The sequence below is a fragment of the Macrotis lagotis genome, chromosome 4 (assembly GCF_037893015.1).
Source record: "Macrotis lagotis isolate mMagLag1 chromosome 4, bilby.v1.9.chrom.fasta, whole genome shotgun sequence".
NCBI classification, from domain to species: domain Eukaryota; kingdom Metazoa; phylum Chordata; class Mammalia; order Peramelemorphia; family Peramelidae; genus Macrotis; species Macrotis lagotis.
Window position 1 is genome coordinate 137,581,019 of NC_133661.1, and position 18,384 is coordinate 137,599,402.

Below are 18,384 nucleotides of genomic sequence, written 5' to 3' on the forward strand. Positions count from 1 at the left end.
GTATATAAAATGGCACTCAGAGTTATTTTTCTGGGGTAGTAATTTCATCTAGAAGTGCTCAACATAAACTCTAGAGAATATCCACATGAAGCTTGTGACAAAACAGGATATGTGACAAACAGGATATTCAGGTAGAAAATTATTCAAAATACTTAAAAAAACTCACAAGTTTAAATGAACATATGCTTTAAAAAACGGTGGACTTTGATGAAATTGTAAGCATGGGAAATGAAAATAAAAAATATATCATAAACAAATAAATAAATAAGGATAAACAAATGAAATAATACAGGACAAAGTTTTATAAACAAAATCAGTCTTATAACTATATACTTTTAATATATTATTAAAGATGAGAAACAGAAGAGTTAGGTGACATGTGTAAAAGCAATTTTAGGGGAAAAATGACTACATCTTACCCAGAAAAAGACAGTAGCTAATGTAGAAGCCATTTTTAAATTGACTGACCAGGTTATAACCAGGGAATCTTTTTTTGTCTCTTTGTTTTAGTAAAGACTAAAATCAATGTCAATTAAAAGAAAAGTAAAAAAAAGGGGGCACAAAAAATCAATTGAAAGATCAATTGAAATAAGATACCTAAGTATAAAAATTGAAAAATAGATTAAAGATAGATATTAGCATAAGTTATTAGTGTTTCCTATAGAAATGAAAGGGAAACAAGGCAATTTCCATATAGTTTCCACAAGTCTATAGAAACAACTTTAACAAGTAATACTTTATCTTTTTGCCCTGCAATAAGAAATAGCATTAAGGGAAATAGGGTCAACATAGAAAATGTACTCAATTATAAAACCTTTCTATTGAAGGAGGAGAGAAGATATTTGCTTAAGCTTGATAATTGCAAGAAAATTTAGAATTAGCCCAAAGAGAAAAATGAAAAAAATGATAATGAACAAAATATGCATATAAAATATTAGAAAACCAAGATACATATATTGGAGTTGCTATTTAGTAATTTCTTAGGTTTTAAGTTTGTTTGTTTTTTTGCTTGTTTTTTGCAAGGCAAATGGGGTTAAGTGGCTTGCCCAAGGCTACACAGCTAGGTAATTATTAAGTGTCTGAGGATAGATTTGAACTCAGTTACTCCTGACTCCAGGGCTGGTGCTCTATCCACTGTGCCACCTAGCCACCCCACTATTTAGTAATTTCAATTGTGTCTGACTCTTGTGACCCCATTTGGGGTTTTCCTTGGCAAAGGTACTGAAGTGGTTTGCTATTTTCTGTGCCACCTTGTTGTAAAATGAGAAAACTGAGGTAAATAGGTAAGACTTGCCCATAATCACAACAACTACTAAGTATCTAAGGACATATTGGAACTCAGGAATATGAGTTTTTTTCTAATATTCTTTTCAATGTGCCACCTAGCTATATAAACCTAAATAAGCACAAAAGAGAAGATATCAAAAGTTAGGGCAGGAAATCAAAAAATATATAGAAGTTATTTAGGAAAATTAAATTTTCAAAAAGAATCAAAATGACTCAATCTGTAACAAATCTGATTAAAAAGAAAAGCTGGGGGGTGGACAGGTTTCACAGTGGATAGAGCACCTGCCTTGGAGTCAGGAGGACCTGAGTTCAAATTTGGCCTCAGACACTTAATAATTACCTAGCTGTGTGGCCCTGGGCAAGCCACTTAACTCCATTGCCTTGCAAAAAAAAAAAAACTTAAAAAAAAAGAAAAGAGGAGGAAATAAAGTCAAGAGCAAATGAACAAAGCAAAATCAAAAATAAACGGAATTATAAAATCTATTACAATTGTAGACTAAGAAAACTGTGAACATAAAAGAAAATGACACCATGAAAAATATAAAATATCTTATGAAACAGGAATTAAAGTGAAAGCATCATATAATCTAATATCAAAAAAATATTTAGGATTAGGTCCTAAGAAAATGGAAGAAAAACAAAATAATCCCATTATTGCTATAAATTTTTTAGTATTAGTACTAATACCATAAAAATTATTTCCCAAAGTATGTGATAAAAGTACCTTTCCACATCCTTTTGTGAGACAATTGATTCCTAATAACTAAACTGTGGAAAAATGAAGAACAACTTTGAGGCAATTGCATTAATTAATAACAAATTATTTAATATACTAAAATTAAATCCTATCAAATAGACTACAGCAATTCATCCAAGAAATTATTCATTATAACAAAGTGAAATTTAAACAAATGATAACAGAATAGATCAGCCTTAGGAAAACAATGTAATTAATCACATTAAAAATCAAAACATCTGAAATAGGATTACTATCTCAATAGATAAAAAATAATAATCTTTGACAAAGCACAATAACCATGCATGCTTAGAAAGTATGGGCATATAGATTACTTCTTAATCATATAAAAATTTTCTTATAAAATGAATGGCAGACTTTATATGTGAAAACATATTAGAAGCTTTTCTAATATGTACAGGAGTAAAGTAAGGATGCTCACTCTTTCCACTATTATTTCATATTCTAAATATTATAGCAATAACAAAAAAGCAAAAGATTTCCTAAAATATAGGAAATCAGTAAAGATATAAAACAAGGCAATTTATAATTTGACTTTAAAATAGACAAAAATGTAAAATATTTTTGATATAAACAAAATTCAAAAGGCATGAAATGAATGATTGCAATAACTATGAAATACACAAAATTTTTAGTGACAAAGTTACCAAAGCATAATATAGATTGATTTGAAAATTTTTTTCTTGAATTAAAAAAAACCTTATATAGCTAGAGGAATATTCAGTATTTTTATATGCCATGCTAAATTAGAAGAATGATAAAATTACTAAATTTAATACAATTTAATACTACATAAATCAAACTCTCTAATCAAACTCTATCTCTAAAGGATAATTTGTAGACTGTGACAAAATTTGGAAAAGCAAACTATCTAGAATATAAGGAAAATACTTTTAGAATAAATGGATGAAGGAGGAATTGCAATTTTGAATTCAAATCAAATAAGAAAACCGTTTTCAAAAGCTTATGATATTAGATTAAAAATAGAGTTATATCAATGTAACAGGTTAGACAAGGAACAATCAGCACAGCAGAATTCATTTACCCAGTGTTCAATAAACTGAAAATATCAGTTACTTAGGAAGAACTGCATATTGATAAAAAAGAAATCTACTTGTAAAATTGGAAACAGCAGATCTAGGCTTAATGTAGTACCTTATACTGTGTTCCACAATGAATTTAAAATATTTTACCTTAATATTAAAGAGCATGCAATTAAAAATTTGGAGAGAAATAAATTACATCTTTCTCAGATAAGTCTAAAAAACAAATAGTTAACAATGATAGAGGCATTTTAAAATTCAATATGGGTATCATTTATCATTGATTACATGAAACTGGAAAGCATTTTCCACAAGCAAAATTAATGTATTATTTATAAGAATGGAAGTGATCAAATAAAGAATCAAATCTATCAGATTAAAGTATTATTTTTATATAATTTGTTATATGAAATAATCAATTGTACAATATGAATATATGTGATATTATATAACAAACATACTCAGACACACAGACATATATCTATATGTACATATCTGTAAATAATTTTACCTATAGTAACATATTTTATGTTTATGTATGTTGATAATAGGATGGTTTAGATATAAAGGCAAAAGTCATCACCCAATAAATAAATTATATGAAAGGTCATACATATAAAAATTAGTTTTCAAAAGAATCACATAGTATTAAAATCCATATGAAAGAATGATTCAAAACAGAAAAGAAATGCAGATCAAAACATCCTTAAGCTCCTACCTCTTACCCATCAAATGATCAAAGACAAAAATGGCCATTTGTTCAATGCGGAACACCAAAAAAAAGTAAAACAATTTTGGAAAGCAATTTGTATTTATATAACTAGAATAACTAAAGTATATGCGCCCTGTGACACAAAGAATCTATTATGAAACATATATCTAGAGATACCATTGTTAAGAAGAATATCGCTAAATGCAACAAAACATTTTTTGACAATACTTATTTTCTTTGACAACAAAAAATAAAGACTATCTGAATGTACATTAATTAGGGAAAGGATAAAAAACAAACTTGTGATAAATGAAAGTAATAGAATATTGCTAGAATGTAATAAATAATTAATAAGACAAAATGGGAAAAACATGGAAAGACATATTTTGATACAGAGGAAAAAAGTTGAGCCAAAAAAATTTCAATAATGTAAATGCAAAGAATAACAATCATCAAGGCATCAAAATTTAATGGTTCAATAGAACAAAGAATAACCATGGTTGAAAAGAAGAGAGATATTAAAAAAGATACTCCTACTCTACACCTTTGTTGAAGTAGGTCTTAGTGACACATTATATCGATTTCCATACTTTTAAATTTGTTGTTTGATTTTGCTGATATTTTCCTCTTCTTCCTCCTTTTCTTTTCTCTTTAAAAACATATATGTTATATGTGATTTCTCTCTGGAATGAGTAATGAGGGGGAATACAGAGAGAGCCTATTGATGTCAAAAATAAAAATCTATATTAATAAATATTTTTTAAAAATACATTAATAAAAATTTTTAACCAATAAGGAGGGTGACACATCAATGCTCTTTATGCAGTATTGACATAATAGAGAGATCTGTCTCTTTCTTGAGGGGTCTATATTAAGCATAATATCAACCACTTTCCTTTACCTTTTCCTTCTGCTGACCTTAGGTCCCTAAATCTTGGTTAGTGCAAGCCCTTTGACTTAAAAATGAAAACCACCTTCTCCAATTGCTAATAGAGACCTGAACAACAATCAGATGAAGAGCAACTATATGTGACATATCTAGAAATATGTGTATTTCTACTCAACTGACAATAGTTAAAATGTGAACATATGAATGTGATTACTTGTTTGCCTAGATAAGGAATGGAGGAATCCTTGTCACCATCACCCTCAACATCCCTCATCACCTTAAAAATTATAAACAGAAGAGTTCAAGCCAGTCAACCATCTCCAAGGGCTAATGTGCCTATCTATAAGATTGTTGCTGTTGTTGTGGATGATGATAGTGATAGCTAGCATTCCTGCTATATGTCAGACACTGTATTAAGAGCTTTACAAAAGTCACAGAATAATGGATTTAAAGTTGTTAGGGCCTTTAAAAGTTATTTAATCTAATTTCCCTCCCAATATTTTATAGTTGAAGAAAATGAAGGAAGAAGAGCCCAAGGTTATAGTTAATGAAATTCTGATGATATATTTGAGCTCTGGTCTTTGTTAGTACAGACCTTGCAACCTCTGTACTCTTTGACAATATCAAGAAGGAAATTATCTTGATTCTGCTTAGACCTCTGAGACTGTTTTTCCCAAGATAGCAATTAAAAACAGTTGTCCAGAGAATTTGTCCAGATAATTTCCACAGAGAAGACTAAGTAGATATTATTATTTAATTTGTAACTGAATTGCTTTATCTATTAGAAAAGGAAAAGATATTCACAATGTAGGGGTAAATTGATATGACACTTAAATTTTAAATAAACATTTAGAGAACAAAAGACCATTTTCCCTAAGGCATAGACTTTAGGCTATTATTGAAACCTGCCTTCTAAAGTCTTCCAAAATTGTATGGGTAGATATGATTATACAATAACCTTTCAAATCCTTCTCTTCCATTTCATTCCCATCTTTCTTCTGCTATCCATATTTGTCTCAAAGTCACATTAAAGTAATAAATCCTGCTTCTAATAACACAGAAACCCCAATAAAATCATATATAAGCATACATAATTAGTATGTGTGAATATATGTATGCTATATTGTAAGTGGCATGAGGCCTAAGGTTTGGCTGCTGATGGATACTAACAGAGAATAAAAACCTTCATCTTCCTACTAGAAACACAGTCAGAGAATCATCCAGACTGGGAAATATAAACCTCATAGAAATATTATGAAAAAAAAGACACAGCCACATAGCTTAATTTTAAGGTCATCTAGAGGTAATGGGAACTAATTTTTTTTTTCAATTCACATGTGTTACCAAAAGACTATTTTATATTCATAATTTGAGATTACACTCATAGAATCATGGGTTTGAAGATGGAAAGGTCCTTAAAAATTTTCTAATTTTCTGCTCAATAGAGAAATCCCGTTTATGAGGTTTGAACATTCCTAATAGCAAAGAGCTCACTACCTTTTGGATTCTCTCTTGTGAGACCTCAGACTGCTAGGGTAGGAAAAAATAATTACCAGGCATTAATTTTCATAATATTTTCATGTCTGCTAAATGAAAGGAGCAATGGAGTCTTGAGAGAGAGAGAGAGAGAGAGAGAGAGTTCAGAAAGATCGATATGAATTAATAAAAATGGTGTCATGAAAAACCAAAAATGGAGAAATAATTTAGCATAAAGAATAAAAGAGACAGTCAATAGTGTCAAACACTACAGAGTTAAAAGGGGGCAAGGATTGAGAATTGACATTGGACCACAAAAGATTTTTTTTAACCAGAGGTTAAAAAGTTTTGCTATAAGCAAAGGTGTGAATGTCATGTGGCTCCATCATCAGCATTTACAATGCATTTTAGAAGTCATTAAAGGCTGTGGAGTCAAGATGGAATAGTGAAGGCAGGAAATTCGAGAAGCTCTCCCCAGATCACTTCAAATGTCTTAAAACTATGACTCTAATCAAATTCTAGGGTAGCAGAACCCACAGAAAGACTGAGTGAAATAATTTACCAGCCCAAGATAATTTGGAAGATCGTTGAGAAGGGTCTGTTCCACCAGAGTGGGAAAGGACTGCAACACAGCCAGGGCCTCACCTGAGTAACCAGCTCCAGCCATGCAGGAACAGCCCACAGGGCACCTGGATCCCTGGGGGCACTTGGGTACATGGCAGTGGGGGTGATTTCCAGGCCTCTCAGACCAGAGTCTACCAAGGAAAAGGTGGAAGATCAGCAGGGTAAACTCTGCCACACCAAAGTAAGCCTAGAGCCCAAGCAAGCACAGGATTCAGTACAGCCCTGTCCCAGAAATCTGCAGAGTTGCTCAGCAACTACTACCAGAATGCTCAGCCCACAGATTGCCTGAGTGTCAAGAGACTTCAGAGGCCTCTCTGCTATCCCTGGGACAGGCCTCTGTTGCTTTGCCCCTACTCAGATCCAGGTTACAGTCTAGGGCCCCATACTGTCACAGAGGGGCAAGGATCCTTCTCACAGTTCTAGGGCAGAGAGGAGTTCTTGTGGTCATCCACAGACTAGAGCACAGTCCAAGAGAGCAATCAGAGGTCCCATAAGGCTTTGAAGAAATTGAGGTACCTGGGGGGAGAGGTATCTCAAAAACTCTCAATTACTTGGGAAAATGTTTTCTCCATCCTGGAAACAGAACCCCACCTTACAAAGAGTTAAAATCAAGTCATAAACTGGGGAAATAAGCAAACAGCAAAAGAAAAAGGATATGATTGTAGACAATTATTTTGATCCCATGGAGGATCAAAATACACACTCAGAAAATGACAAAGTCAAAGTTTCTGTATCCAAGCCTCCAAGAAAAATAGGTTGGTTACAGGCTATTGAAGAGCTTCAAAAAAGATTTTGAAAATAAAGTAGGGGAGGTAAAGGAAAACTTGGGAAGAGAAATGAGAGCAATGCAGGAAAATCATGAAAACCAAGTCAGCAGCTTTGTAAAGGAGATGCAAAAATTACCGAAGAAAATAACATGTTAAAAACTAATTTAGGTCAAATGGAAAAAAGCAGTCCAGAAAGTTAATGAGGAGAAGAATACCTTAAAAAACTGAATTGACTAGACAGAAAAGAAGATAAAAAAGGTCTCTGAAGAAAAACAACTCCTTTAAATCTAGAATGGAGCTAAGGGAATTGATGACTTTGTGAGAAATTAATAAATAAAATAAAAACCAAAAGTATGAAAAAAACCTCAAAAAATGTGAAATATCTCATTGGAAAAAGCAACTGACATAGAAAACAGATCCAAAAGAGATCATTTATAAATTATTGGGTTACCTGAAAGTCCTGACCATAAAAGGAACCTAGACTCCATTTTTCAAGAAATTCTCAAAGAAACTTGTGCTGATATCCTAGAGACAGAAGGTAAAATAGAAATTGAGAGAATTCATCAATCACCTCCTGAAAGAGATCCCAAAAAGAGATTCTAGGAATATTATAGCCAAATTCCAGAACTCACAAGTCAAGAAGAAAATATTACAAGCAGTAAGAATGAAACAATTCAAATATTGTGGAGCTATAATCAGGATTACACAGAATTTAGCAACTTCTACATTGAGGGTGCATATGACTTGGAATATGATATTCTAGAAAGCTTGGATTACAACTGAGAATCAACTACCTAGCAAAACTGAACATAATCTTTAAGGGAAAATGATGGATATTTGATGAAATAGGGGGCTTTCAAACTTTCCAATTGAAATGACTATAACTGAACAGAAAGTTTGATCTTCAAGTATAGGACTCAGATGAAACATAGAGAGGTGGACAAGAAGGGAAAATCATGAGGGATTTAATGATGTTGAACTGCTTGTTTATAAAAATTATCTCATGTATCTCTTTATTTTAATCCTAATTCCTCATTCAGAAAATGACTAATCTGTACTCATAGTTATCAAAAATATGTATGTACAATGCTAACTGCACTGTTTGCTGCTGAGGGGAGAGGGATGGGCAGGGAGGGTGGAAGGAAATTTGGTAAATATATTATTATATATATATATTTAATATATATGTGCATATGAATGAAAATAAATAAATAAATAAATTTTTAATAATAAAAAAGAACAGGTCAAAAATATGAATTAAGTCAAGTAATATAAAACAACTGATTGAGTTCACATTGTAACAATATGAAAAGGCGATATATTTTCATGTTATTTATTATATGCAGAATGTACCATTCAAAAAGCCAGACTAGATGAAACAAAACCTGGAATTTAGGTGGCTGAAAGAAATAAACTATCTCCAATATACAGATGAAACATCTCTGATGGCAGAAAGTGAAAAATTAAGAAACCTTTTGATGAGAGTGAAAGAGAAGAGCTTAAACATTTTATTGAAACTTTACATTAAAAAAACCCACTAAGGTCTTGGCAACTGGTCCCATTACTTCTTCTTCTACCCACAAAGACAGAGAAGAAATGGAAACAGTGTCAAATTTTATATTGTGCACAAATATCATTTTAGATAGCAATTGCAGTCATGAAATTAAATGATTGCTTCTTATAAGAAAAATTAAGGCAAATTTGGACAGTAATTTATAAAGTCAAGGCATAAACTTGCTGACAAGAGTCCATAGAGTCAAACCTATGGTTTTCCTAGTAGCATTGTAGGGCTTTGAGAGTTGGATTATAAAGAAAGTTGAGCACTGCAGAATTGATGCTTTCAAAATGGTGGAATTGGAGACTTTTGAATATCCCTTGGACAGAAGAGAATTCAAATTGGTCAATATTAAAAGAAATTAACTCAGATTATTCACAGGAAGGTCAAATACTAACACTTACATTTAAGTACTTGGTTCACAAAATGCGAAGACAAGGTTCATTGGGAAAAAAACAAACTAATGCTGAGAATTATTAAAGGCATAAGGAAAAGGGGATAGTAGAGGATGAAATGGATAGATAGTATCACGGAAGCAATGAACATGATCTTGAACAAACTTTGGAAGATGGTGGAGCTCAGAAGGGTCTGGAACGCTCTAATCTGTGGGATCATGAAGAGTCAGGCATGATTGAATAACTGAACAACAACAATAACAAAAATGATTGCAACTTCAGAATAAAAACTGTTAGAACAGGGAGTAGTAAATTTTTATTGTTAGTCTATAAGAAAAATGTGGACACTGTATCCTGAAATACTATTAATGTAGAATCCTGATATACTTTGGAAAAGCTTCAACTATTCCAAATAAAATATTGAAGTTTTTCATCAAAGACATCTCTTGGCTATTTAGATTCCATTGTGACCTGAAAGAAACTATGGAAACTCAGTCAGAGTAGAGAGTACACTTTGTGGAATCCTTGCAATAGTAAGCCCAAACCATCTCCCAAACTGAAGAAAACTAGCCAGCAAAAGCAAGAAACCTCTTGTTTCTGTTGTTAAACATACAATAATACAAAAACCACTTCCTCAGTATTAGAAAAAAAATTAAATGGAATTAGCTTCTCAACATTAAACCATTACAGGCTATAATTTATTACAGAAAGTTGAAAGTATTGGGGTTGCAGGGCGGGGAAGTCTTCTGCTGATAATTTGTTATGTTCTGGATCCAGTTAATGACCTTTTACATATGGACTTAAGTATACTCAGTAGGTACAATATATCTAAAATGTCACAGTAGATTGAGCTTAATTGATATCATTAGAGCTCTAGTCCTTTTGCACTTGGCCTTTGAGTTGTTGGTGTTACTAAGAAAGCTGCTTTTGATTTATTTTCCTTTTTGTCTTTTCATTTTGTCTTTCTTTTCTTTTCCCAAGTTCTGCTCAAAGGTCAGACTTTTGAAGGTTAGAAACTCATGATCTAGGTCCAGGACTGTAATATCCCAACTTGCACATTTATTTCTAAAGGCAGAATTTTTGAAAAGACTCACTTGGCATATCTATTGGTCACTGAGTGAGGCTCAAATAAGGAACTCCCTCTGAATAAAACAGAATAAAACATTTCAGTCAGTTCTCAGATGTTTCCTATTTCTGTTTCAGGAGAGAGAAAAAAATAGTATCTTCTTGCCCCAGCTACAACACACAGCAACAAAACTCACAATAGAATTGGTACAAGTAATCAATAGAATTCAAGAGAAATTTAAAGTTTGGTTTTCCATTCTAGCTAAAATTCAAACAAATATGCTCATATAGACTACAGAAATTAAGCTTATGTGTTTTAAATTATTTTCAAATTTCTCCATCTGTCAAGAAAAAATTTCAAATTCATCAGCCAAAGATGGTGAATTTCTGATTATTCTGGCAGTAACCAAGTCTGAGTGTCCTATTTAATACTGTGGATTGGATTGTCTTTTGTATATTCCTCTTATCACATTAATTCACAGAAAACGACTAAACTCACAATTCTTAAATTTTTTTCACATATTATATGTGTAAATGGGGAAAAGAAAAGTAAGAGTACCCAGAACTGAATTTCTAATCATCTGTATTGGTGAAGTGTGGGAGAGAAACACACACAAACACACACACACAAACACACAAAGACAAAGACAGAGATACAGAGAGAAAGAGAATTAGCTATAAGGTGCTAAAATCATCACATTATTCTATCTATTGAAAAGAAGAATGAAAATTATAAAAGCTAATATGGAATAGCTCTTTGTTTGCAAAATGCCTTGAATATAATATTTTCTCCTCAAAGATACTTTTTGTGGTGTGTTATCATCATCTCCATTTTACAGATGAGGAAACTGAAGTCCACAATAATGAAATAACATTCCCAAGTTCACCCTAATAAATGTAAGAGGCAAAGTTTGAACCCAAACTGTATTCCATACAACATCTTATTGCTCAGATTCAATGAGTTTCCATGAATCAACTCAATGCACAGCAAAATCTATCTTGATTCATTCATTCATTCACTCACTCACTCATTCATTTACTCAATGGTACCTTTCTTTGAATCCATCAGTATTCCATAGTTATAATGATGGAGCAGAAGCATGAAAACTATTTTGCTTGTGTTTGCTTAGAATTTTGAGTTTGTGTATGTATAAAGATGTGTATGAGTAAAGGGTTGGAGGACAGAATGCCTAATTTTTGCATCAAATATTTTGATGACAATAAAAAAAGAAAACTTCCTTTTTATTTAAATTCTGTAAAGACAACTAAATACAATTGAGTTTTATAGCAATCGGTTGGCTAATATTTGTTGAACATATATATATATATATATATATATATATATATATATATATATATATATACCATCTCTCTAGAAGGGTCTGGTGTTATTTTGGATTTTTTCAGAAAATTTCTTTTTTTTCAAGAAAAAAATCCCTTCCAAATTATCACAACTAATTGTTTCTTAATATCTTAAACATTGCTGAAATAGGACTCTACTTTTACTAGGAACAGCAATGGATGAAAATTAATGAGTTTCAGCTTATGAGATGAGATGAAAAAATAATGTGGCATTCCACAAGACACAAATTTAAATCAACCATTATTTTTGTAGTGGTCACATTTTATGGTACACTAAACATTAAAAATTATAGCAGTTCTTTTCTCACCTTTCAAACTATTCTAGTAAAAAAAAGGAAAACTTACTTTTTTAAGACTCCATTATTAACAGCAACTGACTCATTCTTTGAAACTTTTATCTTCTACAATGAGATGTAGAATTCCAATGGTTTTGGAATCTCTGGGGGAAATAATATTCCCAAGAAAATGAGTCATGGAAATGCCTGTAGAATTAGAATTTTTGAGATAGAAAGAATGGTAAAAATGATATAGAGACAAACTTTTCATTTTACAAATGAGGTAACAGAGAGAGATTACATGACAGTACTAGGAAACTTGGGTCTTAGTCTTAGATTTAACTCTCATTTACCATGTAATTCTGAGTAGGTCTATCCAACCTATATAATTTTCAACTTCCTTGATTTAACAACCAAGAGGGACTGGTCCCTAAGGTTTCTTTTAATCCAATTTAATACAAGAAATATTTGTTATGCTACCATTATTTGCAAAATAATGTGATGGGGCTGAGAATATAAAGGGGAGCTACTACTTTCTTACTTTGCTACAACATATGTGCGTGTGTGTGTGTGTGTGTGTGTGTGTGTGTGTGTGTAACCATAGTTATTTGAATAGAAAGACAATACTAATAACATTTGTAATTATGAAGAAATTCCCAAAGGAGATGATAGAGAAGTAGAGCCAGTGGTGATAATAGATGTCAGGAAGGAAGGAATGTATTTCTGTTAGAGGGAACAACCTTAACAATGGAATGAGGGCAGAATAGACAATTGAATGATTCAAAGAAGACAAGATCAAAGTTCTTTCCAATGAACCATAATATCTTTCCATGAAACAGAAAACCCCAAAATTTAATTGCCTATAATACATATGTATGCAAAGTACACCAATTATGTATCTCTGCATGGTCATATACATTATGATATATGTATATATATATACATAAACACACATACATTAAGAAATCCTTCTTTAGAGGAGCACAAATCTAGAGCTAGAAGGGATGTCAGAGACCTCCAACTAGCTCATTTTAGACATGAGAAAATTAAGGCTAAATGACTTGCTCAAGGTCCCAGGGTTTGTAAATTAAAAAAAAAATGTGAATGTAAAGGTAGGGATTTGCTTTTCTATTATAATTGGTTGTCTTCTTGGCATGCTACAACCAAGAAGCTCAACTCAGAAGTGAAAAGAATGAATTGGGTCATAAATCAACAATTTTTAAAGAAAAGAAAAACAAAACATTTTTTTGCTTGAGCTTTTGTTTGGTTTTAAAGTTTTCTTTCATTTCTGTCCAGTCTTGACTCATGGCATTACCCGATCCATTCTCAGAAGAAAGAATCTTTAGGAGACTGGAAATTTTGTAGAGTAACACTAAGGGAGAAGTCTAAAAGATATAGATTCCTTTTGCTTGGGAGATGGGAAGGGAGCAAATCATGGACATAGTAAAATATCTCTAGGAGAGAAGAATCCCCACTTTCAAAAACCATTCTTTAGGATGCTTATATCTCATTATTAGCTTACCTACAGCTTCTCCTCTTTCCCCAGTTCCATCAAATATGAGACCTCTTACTCAAGAAAATAACACTGGGCCATTAACAGCCATTAGTTACATTTTTATAGTCAGTGAGAATTCTTGTGTAGACTCCTCCCTTGGGCTCAGATCACATCACTATAAATTTCTTCCAGAGCCCCTTGTTCCTTTGTTACCTTGTTTCATCCTTTTGACCTTTCCCTCTCATATTCTTTCTCATTCAACAGCCTCCTTACTCTCTTTCTTTCCTGTCCCTCTTATGGCATATGCACCTTGACCCAAACCCTGCACATATGTGAGATACAAAAAGTTCACCAACCATGATCAACAGTAAATAAATCCCCTCACCTGTATTAAGTTACAACAGTTTTATTTCCACCACCACCTCCTTCCATTTCTCCCTTCCCCCTCAAAGTGAAAAGAATATGAACTTGACATTTGTCCAGTGAAAGCAGATGAATGGGTTAGGTCAATATTGGATATAATCCTGGCACTATTTCTTAGGACAGAACTAAAAGTGCTTCAAGATTTCAGAGCTGGGAGGGTAGAGAGACACAATACTCATTAGCTTAAAGAATCAGTGTTTAGGACTAATCAAATTAAAGCCATGTTTTTATAGCACTCCCCATTTAGAACTGTATGGACTTTTCTTCCCCTCCCCCCCCTCTTTTTCTACTTCTTTTCCTCTCCTCCTAAAGAAGGCAATATTTTTTTTTAATTTTTCTTTTACAGCTTGTCCTGTTGAGGTTTTCTTCAGAATGATGTCAGAGCCCTTCCCCTTCTGTGTCTGGAGCCATTTTAATCAAGATAAAGTCTCCCTGGGATACTTGTCAAGGTCACCAAAAGCCACTGTTGTACTACCAGTGCAACAAAAAGACCCAGCCTTCATGAAGAACTTTTGAGTTGAAAAGAATGTCTCTATTCAATACATTTTTCCAACTTAAAAGGGGAGAATGTTAAAAGACTTGTTCTAAAACTCAGAAGCATCAAACTTTACATATTTTGTTTCACCATAACCCGAGAAGACCAAACTATTCCTGGAGAAATCCTTTTATTCGATTTCAAGAGAAACATCCTGGAACTGATTAAGAACCTGACCCAATCATAAAGCAGGTGCCTAACATTTTCAGAAGATTTTTTTGTTGCATTTGAGGTTATTTTCTATAGATAAGTACTATGATTTGGTATTTATAACTTACATATTAAAACTGATTTAACCGTGATAATTTTTTAAAAAACCCTCATGGTAGCAAATGCTCTATAACCTTCTCATTGAACTTTAAAATGGAATATATCACACACACACACATACAAATATACATGTATTCATACCTAACCACTCTCAGACAATGTGGTAGAATGGATAGAGTATTGGGTTTGAAAAAGGGATTAAATGGCTAGATAGATAGATAGATACATAGATACATAGACAGATGGATGGATAATATGTATGAATGTATGGACATGGTCAGGTGACATGGCAGATATAGTGTCAAGCCTAGAGTCAGGGAGACTCATCTTCATGAGGTCAAATCTGGTGACAGGTACTTAGTAACTGTTTGATCCTGGACAAGTCACTTAACTCTGTTCACAAAAGTTTCTCATATTTAAAATGAGCTGGTAAAAGAAAATGGCAAACCACTGCGAGTAGTTTTGCCAAGAAAATCCCAAATGAGATCATGAAGATTGAAATGAATGAACAACAACAACAAAATACATGTGTATATAAATAAGCAATTATTTTCTTTCCTTCCCACTTCTTCCATTCTACATGGTCAAACAAAATAAGTGTTAACTTTGATAATATCCAACAATATGTCAATCTGCATCTTGAATTTATCACTTTTCTAGCAAGGAGAGGCATTGTTCAATATCTGTTGTCTAAAATTCTTCAACTTTTTCATTTTACAGAAAAGGAAACTGATGGCTACATATTAAATGACTTGACCAAGATCACAAAAGAATAATGTGCTGCAAATGGGAATATAAGCATAGATAGGATTTCACTTTAGTCAATTTTGTTTCTACTATATAGGGATTCAAAAAACAAGAAGTCTGATAAACATACCATTTTAAAAATACATACATTATCCAGTGTTGACACACATGTAATTGACTGATATCAGGGAAGACTTCTCCTTGAGAGGTTGATTGTTATTAAAATTTTCTTCTAAGAATAACCTATATTTCAATGATTCACATTTTTTTGTTGTATTTATTGGAATAGTTGAGCCTTTCAGTACCTGACTTGAGAATGATTATGCTAAAGGTGCTATGTGGAGAGAGCAGGTGAGGAGGCAAGGTTGATGGGAGGCAGAGATATAAAGCAATATCTCCCCTAATTTATTTTGGTAAAAATATAGCTACTGTTTTTTAAAACAAAAAAAATCATCAAATAAAGAAGTAGGTCTTTTTTTGACCATGGTTATCTGGAGTCAAAGATTTGGATCTGTGATTTCATTAATCTAAGGAGTAACCAGTAAATAAATGCTCTCTGACAATAAGGTCAACAGTTGCTTTTCCACTTCATAGACCTAGAGTGTTAAACGAGCCCTCAAAGGGATGGGCAAGTATTGGAATAAACATGCTGAAAATGGAAATGGCAAAAGAGATCAAACATAGAAAGATAATTCTGTTGTAGATGTCAAAGGTGATGAATATACAGTTTGAAATGCTATTTTTATCATCCAGCATCTTTCATGATACTATTTTATTATAAAATAATAGAATTTTGTTTCCAGCATTGATATATAAGTAAATGTTCCCTTTCCACTTAAAATTTCAAGGAAAAGGTCACCATCTTAAGATGTTAATTTTATTGATATAGTTCAGGACAACAGTTAGAATATAAGAGTCTTGAAAGCAAGGCCTGCTTATCCTCCCCCCCCCCAATCATATGCAGTGTCTGGTATATAATAGACACTTTATAATTGTTGATTAAAATAAGCATTTTTAAATTGTTCAAAGATTGTGAACACCTGGATTAAAATCCTACATAAATCCTTTGTGATCCTAGCAAATCACTTGACCTCATTGAGCCTTCATTTTTTCTTCTATAAAATGAGATTAATAACATCAATATCCCTTATTCTAAAAGACTACTGTGAGAGCCAAATGAGATCACATATATGAAATACTTACAGCCTTAAAGCTTCTATAATCAGTTATCTTATCTTTCAGGAAGAATTGTGACTTGGCAGAAAGAGTGGTGGATACGGAGGCAGGCAGAACTGGGCTCAATTTCCACCTTAGATAAGAGCAATTATCTCAATGTCTCTAAGCTTTGGTTTCATCATTTATAAAATTGGTTTGATAATAGCACCTCTGGGGCTGCTAGGTGGCACAGTGAAGGGGCATCTAGGTAGCACAGTGAATAGCACACCATCCCTGGAGTCAGGAGGACCTGAGTTCAAATCAACCCTTAAACACTTAATAATTACCTGTGTGACCTTGGGCAAGTCACTTAACCCCACTGCCTTGCAAAAACCTAAATACTACTAATGTTACTACTGCTACTACTAATAATAATACACCTCCTAAATTGCACATACTGCCAAAATCTGGGAGAACCAGATAAAATAATGTAGATAAATGACTTTGCAAATGTTTTTTATTGTTGTTTTGATGAGACAGTGGGACTATTTGACTTGCCCAAAGTCACACAGCTAGTAAATATCAAATATCTGAGGCCGAATTTGAACTCAGGTCCTCCTTACTCCAGGAAAAGGTTTTTTTTTTAAGTTATTCAGTGATGGTAGCACTCTCATGAAATTCCTGATTTGGGAAGGCTCGGGCTAAGATGGGGAGGTCTGAATTGCAATAGGACTTAGTCAATCACATGAAAACACTAAGTCTAGTACCATTATGGTAAACTGTTGACTACCTAAGGAAGGGAGAAAGAGATAAGCATTTATATAGCTCTCACTGTATAACACTGTGCTTAGTATTTTTATTCTGTTTTTAACAAATGTGTTCTCATTTAATTCTCACAGCAACCTTGCAAAGATTTCCTCCCACTTTATAACTGAAGAAACTAAGGCAAGTAGAGGTTAATTGACTTAACCAGGATCACGTAACTAGTTTCTTCCGGATTTCAAGACCAGTTCTTTATCTAACAAGTCACTAACAATCTCTGAGGAGGGAAAAATTGCTCAAGTTGGAAACTCAGCAAGTGAAACGTCCCAGGTCCATGAGTGGTCACTGTACTTCCAGTCTGGAAATAGCAAGAAGTAGTTTCCAAAAAAAAGTGTTATGTAAACATGAATTATGATTAATTCCCGTTTTCAAATGCAGAACCTCTCTGATAAAAATCCTGTAGAGAACTAATTTGCATTTATGCTTCCTTCTTCAAGTCATATAACAGCACCTTTCCACCAACTTTTTTTCTTCTCTAAAATAAACTTGATTAGAATATAGAATGTTGTGCCCTTTCAAAAAAAATGCAATGGTTAAAAAAAAAGCAACAGTCTTTCAAGGAACCTGATTCCTTCTTGCCAACTCAGCTGTAAATCCCAGTTACATTTCTCCTGCTTTGCTAAAATTCCATTTATTCAAATGTATTTATAAAGCAAACAGCAAAACCACCCACTGTCAGATGCTCCCACATATGCATACATAGACACTCTCAACAGCCCATGCAGCACTG

General features: G+C 32.9%; 1 long non-coding RNA gene across 1 annotated transcript in view; it reads left to right on the plus strand.

Annotated features, from left to right (window-relative positions):
- The window catches only part of LOC141520046 (uncharacterized), a 30,420-nt gene extending 12,416 nt beyond the window's left edge, over positions 1-18,004 (plus strand). Inside the window, exons 3-4 of the long non-coding RNA XR_012477527.1 lie at positions 14,472-14,852; positions 17,732-18,004. This is a non-coding gene — a long non-coding RNA (uncharacterized LOC141520046). The remainder of the gene's footprint in view (positions 1-14,471; positions 14,853-17,731) is intronic.
- The last annotated feature ends 380 nt before the right edge of the window (positions 18,005-18,384 follow it).